This window comes from Papio anubis, chromosome X, assembly GCF_008728515.1.
Source record: "Papio anubis isolate 15944 chromosome X, Panubis1.0, whole genome shotgun sequence".
NCBI classification, from domain to species: domain Eukaryota; kingdom Metazoa; phylum Chordata; class Mammalia; order Primates; family Cercopithecidae; genus Papio; species Papio anubis.
Window position 1 is genome coordinate 40,761,776 of NC_044996.1, and position 21,204 is coordinate 40,782,979.

The 21,204-nt window shown below is 42.4% G+C and overlaps 1 protein-coding gene across 1 annotated transcript in view; it reads right to left on the reverse strand.

Moving 5' to 3' along the window:
- TRPC5 (transient receptor potential cation channel subfamily C member 5) overlaps positions 1 to 14,974 on the reverse strand; it is a 257,934-nt gene extending 242,960 nt beyond the window's left edge. The window contains exon 1 of the mRNA XM_031660502.1: positions 14,038 to 14,974. The gene's annotated coding sequence lies outside the window, so the exon portion shown is untranslated. The remainder of the gene's footprint in view (positions 1 to 14,037) is intronic.
- Between the last annotated feature and the right edge of the window lie 6,230 nt (positions 14,975 to 21,204).

Genomic DNA, 21,204 nt, shown 5'->3' on the forward strand with positions numbered 1-21,204 from the left:
GGGAGCCAAACCCAGCACACCAGCCATTGTAGCATTTTATTTGGATTTATGCTGGACACCATAAAGCTTGTGTCCTGAATCTCTCAAATTAATAGGGATTTTATTGCTAGGCTCATGGAGTCCTGAAAGGTACTCAGACTCTGTAGCACTAGCCCCCATGCTTCAGCAGTATCATTCTGTCTCCACAAAAGTCACAGTTTATGTTCCTCCTCAGAGCTTTCCAATGTACCGTCTGTCTCTGTTATGTTGCAATGAGATTTCAGGGAAAGAAATCCAGAAATGTCTGGGGAGGCTGTGCCATTGTGCAAACATGATACCACACCAGGCAGGATAAAGAAGAGCAAGCTGCAGAGCCTTTTGACAAGACCAGAGTCCCAGAGCCAGTGGTTCCAATGACAGGCTGGTATGGGATTCACATGTTTGCCAATGGTGACATTACCTTTTCCAAGTATTTCAACACGACTAAAAGTCATGACTCAACTCACCCCTCTGCTTTCTGGATTTCTTCTTTCAGGTTTTTCAGCACTTCTAGAGTAATTCACATGGTTGTGCAGATTGGCGCCACCAAGTTCGATTTTCCAAGCTCCGTTAAGCCCACAGGGCCATTTCATACATATACGTCTTTGGAATCTCCTGGGTCAATTTCTTTCTGAAAGTTCCATAACCAGTGTTCCATCAAGTTCCCCTACAACATGCCCCATAACAGAAAAGCTTGTCTCCAACCTTATAGAGGAAAGAGTCTTTGAGATATGAATTTCTCTCACCCCACGTAAAATCTTATATCTGCATAGAACTCGATTTTATTTCTTGAGGAAGAATTGTTCCTACTCCCTCCTAAGGTTAATCTGTGATCTCTACTCTTGATCTTCCTACCTCATCAGGTTGTTGTTTCATTTTCTTTCCTCCCAGATGCTCAATCTTCATTCACTTCTCCCCTTCCCTGAGTTCAAATCTCTCCACTAAAACTGAAAATGGCCCCCCCAAAAGTTACGTCCTCCTCCATCCTCAAATCCACCGTGAAAGTTTTCAAAAGTATAGTTTCTATTTGTCTAGGCCTCATCTCCAATTCCTTTTGCCACCTATTGCAATTTGGCTTCATTTCTACCATATCAAAAGTCAACAGCAGCTGACATTTATTAAGTTCTAACTATGCACCAGACACTGTGTTAGGCCCTTTACACAAATTGTCTTATTTGATCCTCAAAAAAATCCTATGAAGTTGGGCTCAATAAGTGGCTCATTCCTGTAATCCCCACTCTTTGGGAGGCCAAGGTGGGTGGATCGCTTGAGCCCAGGAGTTCAAGACCAGCCTGGACAACATGATGTAACCCCCCTCTCTACAAATAAAACAAAAACAAACAAACAAACAGAAACCCCCAAGCCCCATAATATTAGCCAGGCATGGTGTCACATATCTGTACCCTCAGCTACTCGGGGAAGTGGGAGGATCACCTGAACCTGGGGTGGTTGAGGCTGCAGTGAGCCATGATCACACCACTGCACTCCAGTCTGGGTGACGGAGTGAGACCCTGTCTCAAAAATAACTAACTAACTAACTAACTAACTAACTAACTAACTAACTAAATAGAATCCTATGAGATAAATACCATTTTAATCTCCATTTTACTGACAATGGTCATTAGATCATTTGGTGACTTTTTCAAGGTCACATTGTGTACTCGGGGGAGAGTTGGGATTTGAACTGAGGTAGTCTGACTTTACAGCTAATCCTTTAACCTACGGGCTGGCTAACTTATTCTGTGAAGGGCTAAATAGACAAAATTTTAGGGTTTTTGTGCCATATGCTCTCTGTTGCTCAGCTCTGCCTTTGTAGTAAGAAAGCTGTCATAGACAATACATAAATGTATCAGAGTGACTGTGTTCCCATAAAACTTTATTTATAGACACTGAAATTTGAGTTTCACATAACTTTTACATCATGAAATATATTTTCTTTTGATTTTTTCCAGGCATTAAAAATGTGAAGACCACTTTTAGCTTGAGGCCACACCAAAACAGATGGTGGGCCCAATTTTGCCCATGGCCTGTGATTTGCTGTCCCCTGTCCTAACCACTACATTATTCAAAGCCCCTTGAACTGTCAAATCCAATGGCTGCAGCTCTTAATGCCGCTAATATCCACTCCCCTTTTTGGGCATTCTCTCCTCAGTGACTTTAAGGCCATCACTCACTCCTAGTTTTCCTTCTATCTCTATGATTGCTCTTAGTCTCTTCTGAAAGATTCTTTTCTCCCACTTACCTCTGAAATATTGGTATTTTCAAGGATCGGTAGCTGACCTATTTCACTGTGCTCTGCTAGAGTAAGTGATTCTACTTCTAAGACTAACACTCACTCTTAATGTGGTAATGAGGAGCATGAACTTTGGATTTGTACTTGCCTGGGTTTGGATCTTGTCTCCAATAGATACCACTTGTGTGACCTCAGGCATGAGACCTCTCTGAGCCTTGGTTTTAGTCCTTTGGTTAAATGAGGATACAAATAGCATTTCCTTCATAAGGTTGTTGTGAAGGTTAAATGATTTACTATTTGGAAAACTCTTAGAACCATGCCTTAGATAGAGTATATACTTCGTAAGTATTTGTCATCATCACTGCTATTATTGTCCTGTTATTATGGGATAATGACTCCCTAATCTATATCTACAGCTCAGACTTCTATTTTGAGTTCTAAACCCATTTAACTAACTGCTTGTTTAACATCTGTGCTTGGATGTCACACTGGCACCTTTACTTCAACATGTCCCAAACATAAGTCATCATCCCTTTTCTACCCTCCTATCACCTCACCCTAACCTGCTAATTTTCTTCTATCACTTTATTCTTGTTAATAGCATCACTGTCCTCTCAATCATTTAACCGAGAAAGCTGGGAGTTGAGTTTCATGTCAGAAAAAAAAATGACATGAAATATCCAGCTTTAAAGCTAAGATGAGACTGAACATTTTAAATCTCCCTCAGTTGGGACTTGAGATTAGCTATGGGGGTAATTTGAACATTTTTCCTCTCTTACCTTTCCTTATCTTCCTTCACTCTTGTCAGATCGATCTCCTCTCTCTCTCTCTCTCTTAAACTTGGTGTGCCCATTTCTAACTCTTCACCTTTGATCATATAATTCTTCTCATCTGAAATGTGTTCCTTGATATATTTCCAAATGTCGCACATCATTCAAGGGCTAAAATACTTATGAAGCCTTCCTGTCTTTTCTAGTCAACAAAATAAGGTATATTTTGAAACTGAGAATTTATATTTTTAAATTGAATGTCATTATTGCATATTTCATACTTTACAATGCCTTCTGTCCTGAGTCTATAAGTTCTATTGAGCAGGGCATGTTCTTTTTATGAATTCCCAGCAATGCCTTGAACAGGTCTCTTTTTGCCTTCAATCATTCTTCTTGTGGCTCTTCTGCCTCCACTAATCATGCACTACAGATTAAACCTTAACTATCTGCTTTTGTCTCTCTTCTTTCTTTCTTGGAGATTTTACATGTATTTCTTAGTGATAAATTTTCATTTGTTTGTTTGTTTTTTAGAGACAGAGTCTCCTCTGTTGCCCAGGCTGGAGTACAGTGGCATGATCTCAGCTCACTGTAAACTCCACCTCCTGAGTTCAAGCAATTCTCCTGCCTCAGCCTCCTGAGTAGCTGACTACAGGCACGTGCCACCATGCCCGGTTAATTTTTGTAATTTTAGTAGAGACGGGGTTTCACCATATTGGTCAGGCTGGTCTTGAACTCCTGACCTCAGGTGATCAATCTGCCTTGGCCTCTCAAAGTGGTGGGATTACAGGTGTGAGCCACCACGCCCAGACCAGAGATAAAAATTGTTATACTTATATCTGTGACTTTTCAAATTTTCATTTCATCCCTAAACTTTCTCTTGAGCTCCAGTGTCACATCTAAAATTTTTTGGTAGTCATTTTCAAATGACTGCAAGCCTCAAACTGACTCCAAGCTTCATTTTCACTAGAATATCTCACACTGACTCCGAGCTTAATTCTATACCAAAACTTATTACCAACTTATTATCTTCCTGTCTCACCTCGCCTTCACGATTTCTTATGGCATCATTTCTCTGTTACCTAGCAAGGAGGTAAAACTTGCAGATATCTCTGACTACCTTCATCACACATCACACAGCCATTCACCATTATTGTTTCTTCACAGTGTATTTTATACCCCATCCTTTCCAGGTGCACCACTGCAGTAATAAAAGCAATAACAACACTATAACAGTCAACGTGCACACATTTACTATAGCCAGGTACTGGGCTAAGTGCTTTGTACATGTAACTCATTTCAGCTTCACAGTATTCTTTTAAGGCAGATATTTTTAGTTTTTTCTTTTCATAGAAGAGAAAACTAAGGCTCAGAGTGGGACAGTTAGAATCACACCCAGACGAATTTGGACCTAGATTCTGTACCTAACCACAGTGCTACTCTTCATGCCTAAATTTCTATAATTGCTTCCTAACTGGTATGCCTGCCATTGCTTGCTCCTCCACCAAACCGGAATTCCTACACACCATTTCCAGAATAATCATTCCCAAACATGGTTATCATTATTTCATTTTTTAAATCTCAAAATCCTTTTGTATCTTCCTTTCATCCACTAAATTAAATCCAGCACAGCCTGAACATCTAAAGGCCTCTACAGACTAAACTTCCCCACTCTATCTCCTGGAAGTACCTGCCTCTATTTCCATGAATGGCTTAAAGCATAATGCCCTACTTGGCCACACCAGGATTTCACATCATGTTTGCTCCCATCATCCCACTCACTTCTGACCATGTTGAAAGTTCCTAGAGGGAAAAGGAAGGGCAAGGATGTTTGCATTCCCAACAGTGCCTTCCACCTAGTGCACACTGAGTGAATATTCGTCAAGTGATTGATAGTAGGAGCTCAATTACCACTTTGAGGATTGAGTTGTTTAATTACTCCTTAATACTCTCTTGTCTGTATCCTTCCAACTAGCCCTCTCATTTTCCTCTTCCTTGGCATAATTGCCCCATAACAAATGTGAAAATCCTCTCTTTGGCAACATCAAACATCCTGTGACAATCTTCACCTACCCATCACTACTTCATCAGCATTTTCCTAGATGTATCCACAAACATACATTTTATATTCCTGTCAATCTTTCTTCATTGTTCGGTCTTTATCATTAGACTAAAAGCTACTAATCTAGAAAACGTTTCTGGAGATGACCACTATGTAAAGATGACAACAATCAAAAGTATAAAGTTCTCTGGTGGTTCTTGAAGTTAAATATTTCATGTGAGTTGCAAACTTTCAGGCCATGTTCAGCACTGACTAGGGTCTCCTGAGCTACTGTATCCATAAGATGCCAATGGAAGTGACAACTAGGAAACTCAATTCCAAATCTTGAGATGCTACAAATCTCCACATATTCATACACCACAGATAAAAGACATTCCCATTTTTTATGGGATTTTAAATTTTTCTTTGGATGCTTCCTATTTTCTGAGCATTGCCAGGAACTGGGGACTACAATGCCAAGGGACAGTGTGGAATCTCCTTTTAGTTAGAAAAATACGTTCAGGAAGGCCAAGGTTTTTAGGTGCGGGCAGAGATTCATTTATTTATAAGTATTCTGAAATACAACATCTGTTCAGTGGTTCCAATCATTTAAAGCAATATTTATCAAACTTTGGGACAATAACCCACAGCAAGAAAACCATTTTACGTTGAATCTAATATATACACAAACATGAACATACTCACACACATGCATTACTAAAGTAAGATTAATGAAACAATACTTGCTCTTACTGAGACTCACATTTCTCTCTTTTACTATATTTCACTTAAAAATAGTGGCTATGAACTACTAAACTGATTTTACAGTGCATTAAAGAATCATTGCCCACAGCTGGAAAACCACTGGTTTAAAGGATAGAAAAACAAAACAAAACAAAAAACAAACAGAAGATAATAGGATGCTCTGTTTTGTGCCACTAGAAGGCAAGTGTATATTATATGCTACTGACATGCTGGAAAGAAGAGGTTCTTATATTACAGCTAAAGAACAATGTTCATAGTAGGAATAACAAAATAATTCCTTCTGGTATACTGATTTTGTTACTAGCTTTATTCAATTCTTTGTTTAAACCAAACTTGTCATCTTGTTTCGATGCCTATTGCTATATGATATGCTACCCGATTATATGGTAGTCTGTTTCAGTGTTTCTAATTATGTAAGAGTTCCATGTTCTTTTGCAAGATACATAACTGTGTCTATTTTATGAAAGATTATTTATAAATAAGACATTATGCTTATTTATGCTAAAATATCACCCCATTACAATATGGAATAATAATAAAATATATTTCATAAGTGTATGTTTTTTCTCACTGTACATTATGGGAGTTCTTCTTCTTCTTCTTCTTTCTTCTTCTTCTTCTTTCTTCTTCTTCTCCTCCTCCTCCTCCTCCTTCTTCCTCTTCCTCCTCCTCCTCCTCTTCTTCTTCTTCCGTCTTCTTTCTTCTTCTTCTTCCTCCTCCTCCTCCTTCTTCTTCCTTCTTTCTTCTTCCTCCTCCTCCTCCTTCTTCTTCTTCTTCTTCCTCTTTCCCTCTTCTTCTTTCTCCTCCTCCTTCCTCCTCATCCACATTCTCCTCTTCTTCCTCTTTTTCTTCCTCCGACTCTCTGTCTTCTTCTTCCTCCTCCTCCTTTTTCTTCTTTTGTATTTTCCTTTCTGTTTTCTCTACCTCCTTCTCCTTTCTCTTCTTCTGTCTCTGTCTCTCACTGTCTCTCTCTCTCTCATGTTTGTGCTTCCTAAAATTCCAGGACTCTGGGATGTTCAGATAAAATTGATGACATACATAATATTGAGGCATTAAGGTTACATAATGTATAGAGTATTCAAGTGAGCATCATGGGGTGAAAAGGATTATAAGGCATTTTAGAAAGTAAGTGGAGTCACCAGTTGCTTAGGTAACTGATTGGCCCAAAGATCTGTCACTTAACACAGATGTTAGTTCTTCCAAAGTTGCATTGTCATGAGAATGCAACAAAAGGACAAAATGGATTTCAGCTGTAGTTTGAGAGATTTTGTTACAACGTAAAGATATTTCTGTACATCTATTCATGATTGCTTGTATTTTCATTCAGAAGTTTTAGAGGGAAACAAATCAAACGAGGGAGGGGTGGGGACAACCATGCAGATGGAAAACTGAATACCTTTTAATGTATTTTTATTTTTAAACCATGAATATAAATTACCTTTTCAAAAACGTGAAAAAAAAAGATAAAAAACAAAATAACAACAACAAGTGAAACAAAAACCACCAAAAGAGCTTTCCAACAATGAGGCAGCTACATAATGTAAGCCAATAGGGAAAATTCAAGATTTGGAGGAAGAGTGACCTGTGTTCCAACCCTGCCTCCACCATTCACAAGCTGTGCAGTGTTAAGCACACCAGTTAACTTGTCTCATCCTGTTTCCTCATCTGTTAAATGGGAATAATAATAATACCTATCATATAGAAACTGTAGTGAATGTCATTTAAGACCACATTATTTGTAGCACTCAACACACAGAGGATTATGGTAGACAAGATATGGCCACCCCCTAAATATGTCAATTCCCTTATTCCCAGAACCTGTGAATATGATATGTTACATGGTAAAAAAGATTTTTCAGATATAATTGAAGTTTCTAATTAGCAGACTTTAAAATAGGAGATAATCCTGGATTATGTCGGTGGACCCAATGTAAGCACAAAACAAAGCAGAAGAGGAAGGCAGAACAGTCAGCCAGAGAGAGATGCAAAGGGAGAAGAGACAGGAGTTAGCCAGCTGAGTGCCCCCTCATCAAAGTGTAAGGGGATACCCAACAGGCCCTTGCTGGCTTTGAAGTCAGAGGAATGGGGCCATGCACTAAGGAATGTGGGTTGTCTCTAGAAGTTAGGAATGAGCTTCAGCTGATAGCCACCAAAGAAATTAGGACTTCAGTTATAACCTCAAGGAAGTGAATCAGGCCAACAATCTGAGTAAGTGAGGAAGTAGATTCTCTGCTAGAGCCTCCAGAAGGGAAGGCAGTCCTGCTGAAACCTTGATTTTAGCCCAGTGATCCCTGTGTCAGACTTCAGAACTACAGAACTATAACAATAATAAATTCGTGTTGTTTTAAATTGATAAGGTTGTGAGAATTTGTTATGGCAGCAATAGAAAACTAATATAAAGATAGTCAATAATTGATAACACTTGCTATTGTTTATTTAGGGTGATCACAGAAATCTTAACAATTAGAGATATATATTGTCTATTATAAGATTATTGATACTTTACTAATCTGATACTATTGAAAATCAGGGGAAGCTGGAGGTCCGGAACATACCAAACGACTGGGACCCAGAGGTGGTAGTGTCTGTCTCTGTGTCTTTACAATCAGGTCGCCCAGATTGCACATGCCAGTCAATAAGTCTTTATAGAATCAAATGCCTAGAGATTCCTTGGACTTTATAAGTACCACATGTATCATATTTTACTGGTGAGAAAATTGAGCAGATGGGTAGCACCATGGGCTGGGAAGAGGTAGGAGTTGCTTATTTTTTTTTCACCCACAAAATAGTAATATCTAAGTCATTAAACTGTGCAACATGAGCAAGTTACGAGGTAGAGGTTATTATTCATGCATTTTAAAGATGTTATCAGGCAGAAACCTTGTTCTGATCCTAGAACGTCATTTCAGCCTTGAATTATTTTATAGTTTGTCCATCGAAGGATGCGTCCATGTGTGTGTATGGATGTGTGTGCATCCATGTGTTTTTCATGCTGCATATATATGCAAACATGCAGAAAATGCCTCACTTTTGACTTTCTAACTTGGTCAGATTTTGAGAGATGCTTCATAGAACAGGGTCATTTCTGACTTCAGTCTTCTTCCATGGAGTGATTCCACTAGGGACACCTGTAATTCCTTCTGAAAAAAATCTTTGTGTCTAGTGGCCTCCATTATATTTAAATATATTTTACTGTTGTATATCTTAGCATTCTATCTGTAGAAAACCCAATAAGATTCACGTCCATTAGAAATAATGCTAGGTGCTCTAAGACTTCACATCTAGTGGTTGGTTTTCTACCAAACTAAAATTGTTGGCCAAATCATGTGAATTGTATCTTCTATTTATTGATTGTTCACCATATCCCAGTGCCTTATAGTGTCTTATTTAATTTTTCATGACAGCCCAGTGCCAGTTGGTACTATTATTAATCCCATTTTATAGATGGGGACTGTGAGGCTTAAAGGCAAAGTGCATGTTTACACAGCTAGTAATTCGTGAGCAGGGCCAGGATTTGAACTCAGGTCTGTGTGAGTTCCCAAATCCAAGTCGTCCTGGTAAATAGACAAATCCTATGATCTTACTCCCCTTACACGAAACTCTCTTGCCCACACTTAAGGGTTTTACTGTGAATAACAAGATAAGCGGACCTGGAAAAAATTTATATTTTATTTTTTAATTGATAAGCCACATGAATTGTCCCTACATGCTCGGTAGGTAATTGTTTATTTTCAAGTATCTTTCAGGTGCTTTTTGGATAAGCTCTAGCCCAGTGCTTCTCAAATTTTAGTATAAAAATGAACCACTGGGGATCTGCATGAAAAGCAGATTCTTATTCAGTAGGTCTGGGGAAGGATCTGAGATTCTACATTTATAGAAAGCTCCCAGGGGATGGTGGCAGTCCTGGTGTGGGGACTACACTTGGAGTAGCAAGGCTGTAGCTCACTAAGTCCTAGCCTTTTCCCTATCCTTGTGATATTCTCACTAAAATGTGGAGGTTTTCCAGATCATCCTTCTTGGCTGTAGTAAACATGTTTGCATTGGCCTATTTTCTCAGATCCTAAAATAAATTAGGGTGGAATTAATGAAAATTAGGCAGTAAGGTTAAAAAATGGGAGAAGGTGATAATATCCCTTTGCAAACCTTTCCTTCTTGTACTCTGCTCTAAAGACCACCTGTCTTATCTTTTCTATTTTCTTTGTTTTAATTTTTCGGAAAGTGTGTGACTGTATGTGCATGTTTGTGTGTGTGTGTGTGTGCGTGTGTGTATTTGCACATGCATTTGGGGGTGCTGATTCTGAGATTGAGTATACAAAACCAGAGCCATAGTCACTGGATTCTGCTAGCTTCCATTCCCCAAAACTACTGTGGTGCAGCAGAGACTGGGATTTCTAGATGCCTTGCTGTTGGTGGTGTGAGCCAGATCAGACACATAAATGTGAGCAGCTAAATTTTTGTCATGTTTAATTCTGCCTTCCATCTGAATATGCTAGCTGTAGGCACATACAATGTTTTCTTAGCTAGCAAGATAGGATTGTGTGTGTGAGTGTGTGTGTGTTAGCGGGAGGTGATGGTTGAGAAGGTAAGTCACAAAGATATGATAGTAGCATGTAATATAAACATGTATACCTAAATATGGAATGGAAGTAGAGGGTTATGATCTTGGTAAACTTGGCTTTAGTTACCTCTCGATTTCTTGGGAAGATCTCCAGAGAGCTTCAGAAAATGTATTTAGTATCAGCAAACAGTCCTGGGTTTTGGTTTTGCCGCTGTTGTTAGCTAGTAGTCTGTTTTAGGCAAGTCATTTCTACTCTCTGGACTTCAATTTCTCTATAGGTGAAATGAGAGAATTGACCCTGCCAAGATCCCTGCTTGTGTCTTGTCGTTATTTTTTTCTTTCCTTTTGCTAAGGCAAAAACGTGGGGCAATTGCATTGGCCACCTCCATCGAAGGGACAACTCCACAGTTGGTGACAGAGAACAAAACCTAAGAAACTTGCCAAGTTCCCTTCACCCAGCGAATTGCAATTTTTGCTTAGCCCCTATCAGCATTTATAATGTCTTTAAATCATCTCTTCTCACTCAGTTGAGCATGATGTACATGTTTGCTTATAAGACCACAGCTGAGTCATTCAGGAATCACTCCTTGCTGGCAGTATGGGTCTTCTGGTCTCATTGGACAAAGTTTGAGGGGCCCATCAACAGAAGAAAAGCTTCGTTGAGTTTTACAAAGGATGACACTACGATATATCAGCTACTAGCTCTGGACATGATGGCTGGCCTTAGCTTATCCCTGATCTGTAAGATGAGGAATAACTTCTGCCTAGAATGAGCATCATTTTTGTCTATAGGCTGCAAACTTCGTCATACCTTTCCCTGAAAACCTGGAAAATGACTGGGCCAAATTAGGCCGGTGGCACCTTGTGGCACAGAGTGCTTTGGGGAGAGAGATTCTGCACCTTATATTCTTCCTCAGTTAGCAGGAGGCATCTGAACAGCTTAGTATACTAAGGTGAAAACAGGAACCTTTGGCAGAAGTAAAACAGGCAGAAATGCTTCAGTCTACCACCTTCAGTGATGGAGCCATGGCAAAAGATAAATTAGAACATTCAAAAATAGGCTACAGGAAAGCAGCATGACACATTTGAAATATCCATTCAATAATTAAGCACCTGAATGGCTTGCAGATTGGAATTTAATATTGTAAGGAGTGAAATGAGACGGCAACACTGAAAATGTACTCCAAGGTTCCCAATTCCTTGGTACTATGGAATTCTATCATTGTTTACACAGTGTTTGCAAGTCAAATACAGGCAATTTTAAGATGCTTCACATATGAGTTGATTTCTGGATTAATTCCATTCCCAGCCAAAGCAAACACCTGGATAGTTTTCTTTCTGTTTGTTTCAAAACATCTTTGGTTCTCTCATATTCCTCTCATCTTCCTCCCTCCTGCATCTCTAATTTCCTGGCCTAGTCTTCTCTAAGTACTGTGGTTCTGCGTGCCATTCTGGTTTTAGTTGTTAGCTATAGGAAGAACAGAATCTTAGGATTATAGCTCTTATGGCTGGGAAGGATGGCAGATATCTGGTTCAGGTCTCCATGTTGAGATGTACACTGAAGGCAGGTGAATTAGTATCAATGAAGCTGGGGGCTACATTGGTTCTGAATCCCTGAACCTGCTCACCTGCTTATCCCCTGGGTAACCATCAGGACTCACCTCAACAGCCAGATACTCACATCACCAAGAACAGAGCAAAACCTACACTGTAGGCTTCATTTGTGTTGATATTTTGAGTTTTCTCTCAGTTATGATGCTGCCAGTTCGTTCCTACCTGTCTGCAACCCGGTCTTTAGTATATCTATTTGAAAGTGTAATTTTAACCTAAGAAAATACTTACTTATGGTTGCTTTAAAAAGTAACAGAATGGGCACCTTTTCAGATCCTACTTGAGTAATCCTCATTCTGCTCTCTCTTAGCAGTGAACATTAGAACAAATTGCCTGATGCAACATAAACAGTTTCACTTAATGTAGAATGCATTTGTCTTATTTGCTGAGTTGGAAGGAGGCAATTCATTACATTTTGGTAACGTAGTAATAAATAGAAAGTTTAACAGAAGAACCTGGGTGCTTTGGAAGCACAAATTCACCTCCTGCTCCCCTCTATTACAAAAGCACAGAACCAAGATTGTATGGGGTTGATTGAGGTCCTTGAAAAATTACACATACACATATGCACACACACACACACACACACGCATACACACACACATTGTCTCTCTCTCTCTCCCTATATATGTAGTGAAAGTTTATGAAAACAGCATCTTCCAGGGACCAAAATGTGGATTTTAGGTGACATTCAATTCTTCCTTCGACCTCACAGAGAGAGCTTCAGAGACTCCTTGACCCTGTGAGTTTCTTTTATCCCAGGCTATATATTTGCTTTGAAACGAACTTCGTGCTATGTAAATGTATTAACATGCCTTTTGATTTAGAATAAGCAGATTTTAAAAACATGATGAAAGGTACCATGTGACGTCATTTATATCTCAGTTTTTAAAGAGTTTATGGGAAAGGAGACATAATATAAATCATCAATTAAACATCAAAAAACCTATGAGACCAACAATAGACAATTATGAATGCTGATATATAAACTTGTTATTCTTGCTAAACACCATGAAGACAAATAGATGGCAATAGGAAAGTGGGTCTGGGTGTGCCATGTCAGTGTATTAATTATTTCTCATTTGAAGCCAACTGTTAACAGGCATAATCTCTAAAAGGAGCATTATCGATTAGTCTGTGTCTCTCCTACTCTTATAATAAACTCGGGTAAAGTTCAGAGATTCTATCTTTCAGGCTGGTTACCCGCTTCAGGCTTTTCCAGAGGGAGTAATAACCTTGCTACAAACTTAACCATCACCAGGTACATGACTGATCCAAAGAGCCCAGGTTGTCATAGGGGAAAAGCCCTTCTCCTAATCTCATTCTAGGAGACCATGGAGAAAGATCAGCATCTGTGAATTCAGCTCAGTACCTGCATATGTGGGACATAATCATGACCATTTGTCCCAGTAGATGTGTGTGTAGGGAGGGAGGGAGGTGTCCACTTTGAAGCAGAGATCTGACTGATGCCCCTCCATTTGCATTTTTTGATTCCTTTAAGGAAGACAGGCAAACAAATCTGGCCATTTCTTAAGTTCGAAGGATACAAGACAAAGAAGGTAAATGGGGACTCTGGTTTCTGAACCTTCATGATGCGGCTCCTGACTCTCTATTTCTGAAGGTTGCTTTTGACAAAGGGCAGGTATCCTTGGTCCTAGGGCCACACTAATCGATTTTAAGGAGGCCTGGGAGCAGGTTCCCCAGGGATCTTAAAATCTACCCAAGAATGGAGCAAATCATTTTCCAGGGACAGGACAAAGCTGTGGTTCAGGAAAATATTCCCAGTGAAAGGATGTTTTTGGTCATCGCCGGCAGCACCTTGTCCTGTCACCCCTAGAGCTTCTCCTCACTGCATTTCCTCTTCCAAAACAATCTGTTGCTGGCCTCCCTCTGCTCCCTACCACCCTGAGCCCACAGCCAGTCAGTCAATGCTTCTCAGCCTACAGCAGCCCAGCATCTTCATTCAGCCTGCACTTCGCTGCCCCTTGCCCCTCAGCAGCGCTCAGGCAGCGTAATGGAGCGCACCGGCCGCCTGTAGACTTACCCTGAGCCAAGTGGTTTCTTCGGATCAGATCTGTGTGGTCTGGGTGTCCGCGGGCCAGGATGCGTGGTGCGGCGTCTTGCCGGACTCCTCTTTTGCGGCGCGCAAACAGCAGCCGACTGGGACAGCCCAGGGCCTCTAGGCTGACGGGTGGGTGGGCGGATAAGCACAGGGAAAGGGGCGGGGTGTAAAGACGAGCGCAAGTACTGGCTCCTACCTTGGCTTCCCCTTTGGATGCTCAGTTATTCCCAAACTTCCCTGTAAGAGATCGGCCCTCCTCACCTTTCACCTTCGCCAGTGCCCCGAAACTCTTTGCTCTACCAATGTCCCTGCCCTGTTCTCCCAGCTCTCTAACCCAACCTGAGCCCCTTCAAGCGCACCCACTCCCTTCACGCAGCCAGCCACACACAATAAGAGCTAGGGAAGAAACTGACACGGGGAAACTGACAGGGGTAGCTGACACTGTAGTGTGAAGGAAAGGGAGAAGGAGGGAGGAAGGAAGGGATGGAGAGAGAGGGGAGAGAGAGAGAGAGAGAGAGAGCCGCATTCACACTCTTAGACTCACACTCAAGCTCCAGCTGTTAGGTAGCGGCTGGCGGGAGCGCTGGCCACCCCTCCAAAACCCTTTTCTACACTAGAGGTTTCTGTCCCCTTCTGCTGCCGTTTCTGGAATATGCTATACAGGGAAGGGGAGAGAAAAGCAAAGAGGGGTGGGGAGGGGAAAATCAAGGAGGCACGCTCCCTTTCTCCTCCCCACCCCTGTCTCCAAAAATGTCCAACCCTGAGCTCTTCCTTTTCCCTTCTTTCTGCGCCCGGCTTCCCTCTGCTCCTGTTCTTTCTTCTTCCCTTTGGGGTGGCTGCGAGCTGCGGACAACCCGTCGTGGTTGTGATGTGGGGTGTGTGTGTGTGTGTGTGTGTGTGTGTGTGTGTGTGTGTGTGAGAGGGAGGGAGGGGGAGAGAGAGAAAGAGAGAGAGAGAGAGACTGAGACAACCGTGGTAGGCAAAAGCACCCCTCACCTCCCCCAGCCCCCGGGCCACGGAAGCCTCTCTCAATCTCCCAGTGGCGGGGCGGGGCGGGGGAGGCGGGGAGGGGGGAGGGAAAGAGGGAGGACGGGGCAGGCGGCAGGGGCAGCAGCTTCTGCCTTCTCTGCAGCTCGGCGGCCAGGGGTGGAAGGAAGCCGCAGCCGCAGCCCCAAGTCAACCCCCGCTGCCCCGTCCCACCGTCTCATCTCTCCCCCCCGGTACGGAATTTTCTGTCTCGTTCGTTTGCTTCCCCAGACCTCCCCCTCCCCTGGGTGGTGGCAGAGACGGGAGGGGAGGTGGGAGGCTAAGCTCGGGTGCGGGTAGAAGGGACAGGAGTCCTTCGGAGCATAGGGCTAGCAGAGTCTCTCTCTGCCCCTTGGCCTGAGTATCCCCTGCTTTGGGCAGTGACCTTTGCCCACCCCCCTCAGCCCGGACTCTGGGCCGGTGGTGGCCAGGCTGCTCCAGCGACCATAGGTCATTCAGGGGGAAGGGGAGTTGAACCTGAGAGAGTAAGGGCAGAGGGCGGCTGGTAGGACAGGGGGACAGCGGAGCGCTGGGGTCCTATCGGGCGGGCTTGGATCCCTGATAGATCTAGATTAATCTAGTTGGAGCTACCTAATTCTCCCATCCGTGCCCCTCTCACCCATAGGGTCGGTCTCCCAAGATCCAGCCTAGATTGATGTAGGGAGGGATAGCGATATTGTAGGATGGCGGGGGGAGGGGGGGCGGGGGGTGGGCTAAGTTGCTTAGTGGTGTCTATAGTGGAGGGAGAGGGGCGGTGTCACCGGACACTTGGGCGACTCTTTGATCTTTACGCCTTCCTTTCACGTGAAGCACCTCTCCACTTGTATCTTTCACCCTATACCCTGGCGCCCAGAATGTTCACCCCCTTGAGCTCAACTGGAAGGGGCTACATAGCCCCACCCCCAACACAAGCCTGAGACTTCTACCTGCAACCTGCAGGCACATAGGTCCACTAGCTGGCAGCACCTCATGTCCCTGCCGCACAGCCCCAAATCTCGGCTTTGTCTTTTATCTCCCTTCCTAGCTCTCTCAGGAAAGGGGCATGTGAGTCTCTGCTGGACGCTGGGCTGGTACCTGAAACCCTTTTCCCTACCCATTCTCAGAACAATCCCTAGTGCTGAGAAAGCTCCACTGTACTTCCTGCTGCTCTTTAACCCCCTCTGCACACCCTGGGAGCCTAAGTGTAAGCTCCTGAAAAAGCCAGAATCATCTCCCTTTCCTAAATGGCCCAGTGTTTTCATTGCGGAGCCTGTGAAGCTGGTATTAGTTATGTTTAGTGGAAGCCCTAGACACTCTCCTCCTAGCCTACCTTGGAAAAGTCGCTAGGGGCACCAAGCAAGACAAATTTTCCCCTTGTCCTTAGTCCTCCTAGTCCCGAGGCGGTCCGATATTCTGGAGAGTATGTGGCTTTTGTATGGGAGCAAGGTATTGAGAAAAGAAAATTAATACCCTGGGGGATGAAGAGTTTGTGTCTGGGGGGAAGCGTGCTGGGGAGGGAGAAGTGAGGGTGGAGCTTCCACCGCCTAACAACTTAAATACTTCAGGAAGTGTTTCTAAAGATTGGCCAAGAGGGTCGCTGAAAAAAAAAATCACTTGGTTCTTTGCCTTTCATTCAAAGACAGTTTTACTGTGAACCAGCCAACTAATATGTAGTCTCCCAAACAAGGGAGGTCTCTGTTGTGATTAAGTCATCTTCCCTTTGGCATGAGGGTGAGTAGAATATGTGACTGGATAAAACTTTGGGGGCATTTCCCTCTCTTTAGCCAAACTGCAGTCCAGCTGAGACTTCCACTCCAAGCCCAGATGGAAGCAGAAGCAGTGCTCAGGAAGAGTGAAATCCTTATTCTTGTGAGCTGTTTCCTTCCAAGACCCTCTATACAATGCACTTGTCTTTAACATATGAGGATTGTGTGTGCTTCTGAAATTTGGAGCTTTCTCATTGGATTGTGGATAAGGTTGAAATTTCTTTCTCTGCTCCTGCCCTATCCTGTTTCTGCCCTATCCTTCTAACCTCTTCAGATCAAGGATATATAAAGAAACATCCTTTCAAAAGTTAAAAGCACCATACAAATGCCAGGCATTACTATACGAATTTCAAAACAAACCTAGCAGAGTATCTCCTAGTGCAATTAGAAAGCTGACTCAGGCAGGGACCCAAGCTTTGTCTAGGTTGCTTCTCAGCCTCGGGGCTGGGTGGCTCATCTTCTCTGTCAATAGGGAAATATTCTGGTTTTCCACTTGGTGACTGAGTGTGTATGCCTCCCAGGGTAGTTTGCAACTACAGGCTACATCTGCAAAAGTGGCTCAAAGCCAAAAATGGAAGCAACTATCTGAATAATTTAAGCCCAGGACTACCTAGCTTCTAGGCTAGGTTTACTTACATGGCCTGGTTTATTCAAATACCATGACAGGTATGACTGTCAAAATGTAATTGAGACACATTCTTTTCTCCTCTCTTCTTACAGTCTTGACCATAGTGGTAAATGGTATATGTAGACCAGGGTTTAATGTAATATGGTAGGTAAAGAGAAACTGTTATGAGGAACCCAGAGAGTGGGGTTTTCCCAGTCATTAAGCAGGGTTTCTCAACCTCGATGCTATTGATATTTTAGGCCAGATGACTCCTTTTGGTGGGGGACTGTCCTGGGCATTGTAGGATGTTTAGTAGCATCTTTCGCCTCTATCTACTAGATTCCAATAGCAACCCACCCCCCATTTGTGACAACCAAAAATGTGTCCAAGCATGGCCAAATGTCCACTAGGGAGCAAGATTATCCTCTCTCCATATAGAATGAGTGCCATTTGAGGTAATGTCACATTTTGAAGACCATATGTTAACCTTAATACTATCCACATGGCATGTCCAGATTTTGCATTGAACGAAGTCTTCGAAAATAATGAATATTTTGTGAGGAAACAACATAAAAAGGAACCCTCACAAATTAGTTAAGTTTTGATAAATGGTGGAATTCATTGTTATCAACAATGCCATCTTCCGGTTACCATCAAATTCTTGTCAAGCACACACTATGAGTAGGGTATTGATTACAGCAAAGATCTATAAGGCATAATTCCAGCTTTCAGTATGCTAGGAAACTATTGGCCTTTCTTTCCCCAAAGGTAAAAGGTTACTGATTTTCATAGATAACCAGTTTCTGGATTGAATCCAACTTGGCTTTTTCCCTCTTCTCTTTCTTTCTTTCTTTTTTTCTTTCTTTCTTTCTTTCTTTCTTTCTTTTCTTTCTTTCTTTCTTTCTTTCTTTCTTTCTTTCTTTCTTTCTTTCTTTCCTTCTTTCCTTTCTTTCTCTCTCTCTCTTTCTTTCTTTCTTTCCTTCCTTCCTTCCTTCCTTCCTTCTTTCTTGCTTTCCTTCTTTCTTTCTTTCTTTTCTTTCTTTTCTTTCTTTCTGACGGAGTCTTGCTCTGTCGCCCAGGCAGGAGTGCAGTGGCGCGATCTCGGCTCACTGCAAGCTCCGCCTCCTGGGTTCACGCCTTTCTCCTGCCTCAGTCTCCCGAGTAGCTGGGACTACAGGCGCCCACCACCACGCCCAGCTAATTTTTTTGTATTTTTCTTAGAGACGGGGTTTCACCGTATTAGCCAGGATGGTCTCGATATCCTGACCTCGTGATCCGCCCGCCTCGGCCTCCCAAAGTGCTGGGATTACAGGCGTGAGCCACCGCGCCCGGCCCCCTCTTCTATTTCTTATTTGTCCCCAAACAGTGACTTATTCTTTGAGGTTCTGCCTTATAGAGATTGCATTTTTGTTTTGCTAATTAGCATAGCCCTACAACAATTTTTTTGTGACTTCTCCGCATGTGGCATTTGTGTCATAACAATGTATCCAGCATAAAAATGACTACAACATCCCAAAGGCTGTAACAAATTGAGCAATTTGAAAGCAGGTTTTTGTTTTCAAGGAAAGTTTTTAACTACTTGCATGTTAGAGAAATACCCAACAATGGCAAAAACAAAAGAAATGGAAGGTAAAAAGAAGTGATTCTTAAAATACTGTGAAGTGTTGAAAAAATATCTCAGTGTGATTATGGGTGTTGACACTCAGCACTATCTGTACCCCAGGAAGTCAAACAACACTAATGCAAGTTGTAGGATCTTGATCAGGAATTCAACAAAGGAAAACGCAGGAGGAATCATGGAATATCTGTTCAAATCAGCTGAGTAAGCTCTTGCCTTAGAAAGTAAGTTTCCAGTGAGCCAGGCAGGACTCCATCAGTGTTACTCGCTTTGGATAATTCTCAGCCCAATACCACACATATACATAGCAACATGTCACTTGTAAAGACTAATGCAGGGACCAACAATTAGCATATTGAAACTTTACACATTCATAAATTATGATGCTATTGCCAAGACTAATTATTTATTTAAATAAAAGCTTTGCCTGAATTGGGACGATGAATGACTGTAATTGAAAAATATGTTTCATTTTTCAAGATAACATTTAAACTGTTATATCAGAATGGGATCCCTGTAATCAAGGGATAAGGCCTTACATTAATTAATGATTAATCTTAATAAAAGATGTGTAAACAGAGCTTCACTTCATGGATTAGCTAAGGACTTTGCTGTCCTCACCATTAATAGCAATGCAAATGGGGCCAGCTCTGAGCAAATTTATGAAGTATAATTACAGAATCATAGGACATTGCAGAATATTACACCACTGAGAAGCACCTTGCCTGAGTTTAGAGGATAGTGACAGACAAGGCTCCAATTGTGTCTTGCTGGTCTGTGACTGACTTTGTGGGCCCTCAGAAAGAGTAGGTTTAGTCTTTACTCTGCTGGCCCCCTCCCCAGCTCGTTAAAAACTATCCCTCGGCCGGGCGCGGTGGCTCAAGCCTGTAATCCCAGCACTTTGGGAGGCCGAGGCGGGCGGATCACGAGGTCAGGAGATCGAGACCATCCTGGCTAACATGGTGAAACCCCGTCTCTACTAAAAATACAAAAAACTAGCCGGGCGTGGTGGCGGGCGCCTGTAGTCCCAGCTACTCGGAGGCTGAGGCAGGAGAATGGCCTGAACCTGGGAGGCGGAGCTTGCAGTGAGCCGAGATTGCGCCACTGCACTCCAGCCTGGGTGACACAGCGTGAGACTCCGTCTCAAAAAAAAAAAAAAAAAAAAAAAAAAACTATCCCTCATGGAGTGATATAATCTGTCCTAAACCCTATACTAATGTGTTCCCTCTCCCAGGAGTAGATTGGTCTTCAGCTTTTTAAAAATTTTTTTCCAGTTGTGGGGAAAAGGGCTCTATCTCTTTAATAAAAAGAGTTCAAGCATGAGGGAACATGCATGTCCTTGGGATGAGGACTTCCTGAAGCTCCTAAAAATCACCCCAACTGCAGATCATGTTTTGTAAAATCTGTGGAGGCTGGGAGTAGGGCCATGAAAGTTGGTTTTCCCCACCTTTTCAAGAATGGGCAATTTTTGATATCAGGGAGGGCTTGGTGCAAAAATGAAATTTTAATTTCAGCATTTCTCTCTGGAAAGTTTGCCATTGTGAAGGAGTAGTTGGTGAGCCATGCTTTATTCTTGATCAAAGGTGTAAGTCCTTATGGACAGAGCAATGAGAGGCGAGCTATGGGAGGTTCCTAGAGAGTAGGTGGTGGTAAAGGGTGTAGGCTTTGAAGTCAGACCTGGGTTTGAATTCCAGATTCATGTTTATTAGCTACGGAAATTAGGTTACATGGACCTTGACTTGCTTATCTGTAAGCTGGGGGCAATGACTCACAGTGTTGTTTAGTGGATTTAATTGCATAATGCATATGACTAGCGCAGAGCCTAATATATAGCAGTAGCTCACTAACTTGCTAATTTCCTTTCTTCTCCCTTTCTGCCTTTTTGTATTGAAGTGACTCGTAACATAAAATTAATCATCTTAAACTATACAATTTAGTGACATTCAGTATATTCACAATGTTGTGCAACCTTCACCTCTGTCTAGTTCCAAAACATTTTCTTTTTTTGTCTTTTTTTTTTTTTTTTCCTTTTTGTGGAGAACGGGGCCTCGCTATATTGCCCAGGCAGGTCTCAAACTCCTGGGCTCAAGCTGTCCTCCCACCTCTGCCTCCCTAAGAGCTGGGATTACAGGTGTGAGCCACCGCGCCTGGCT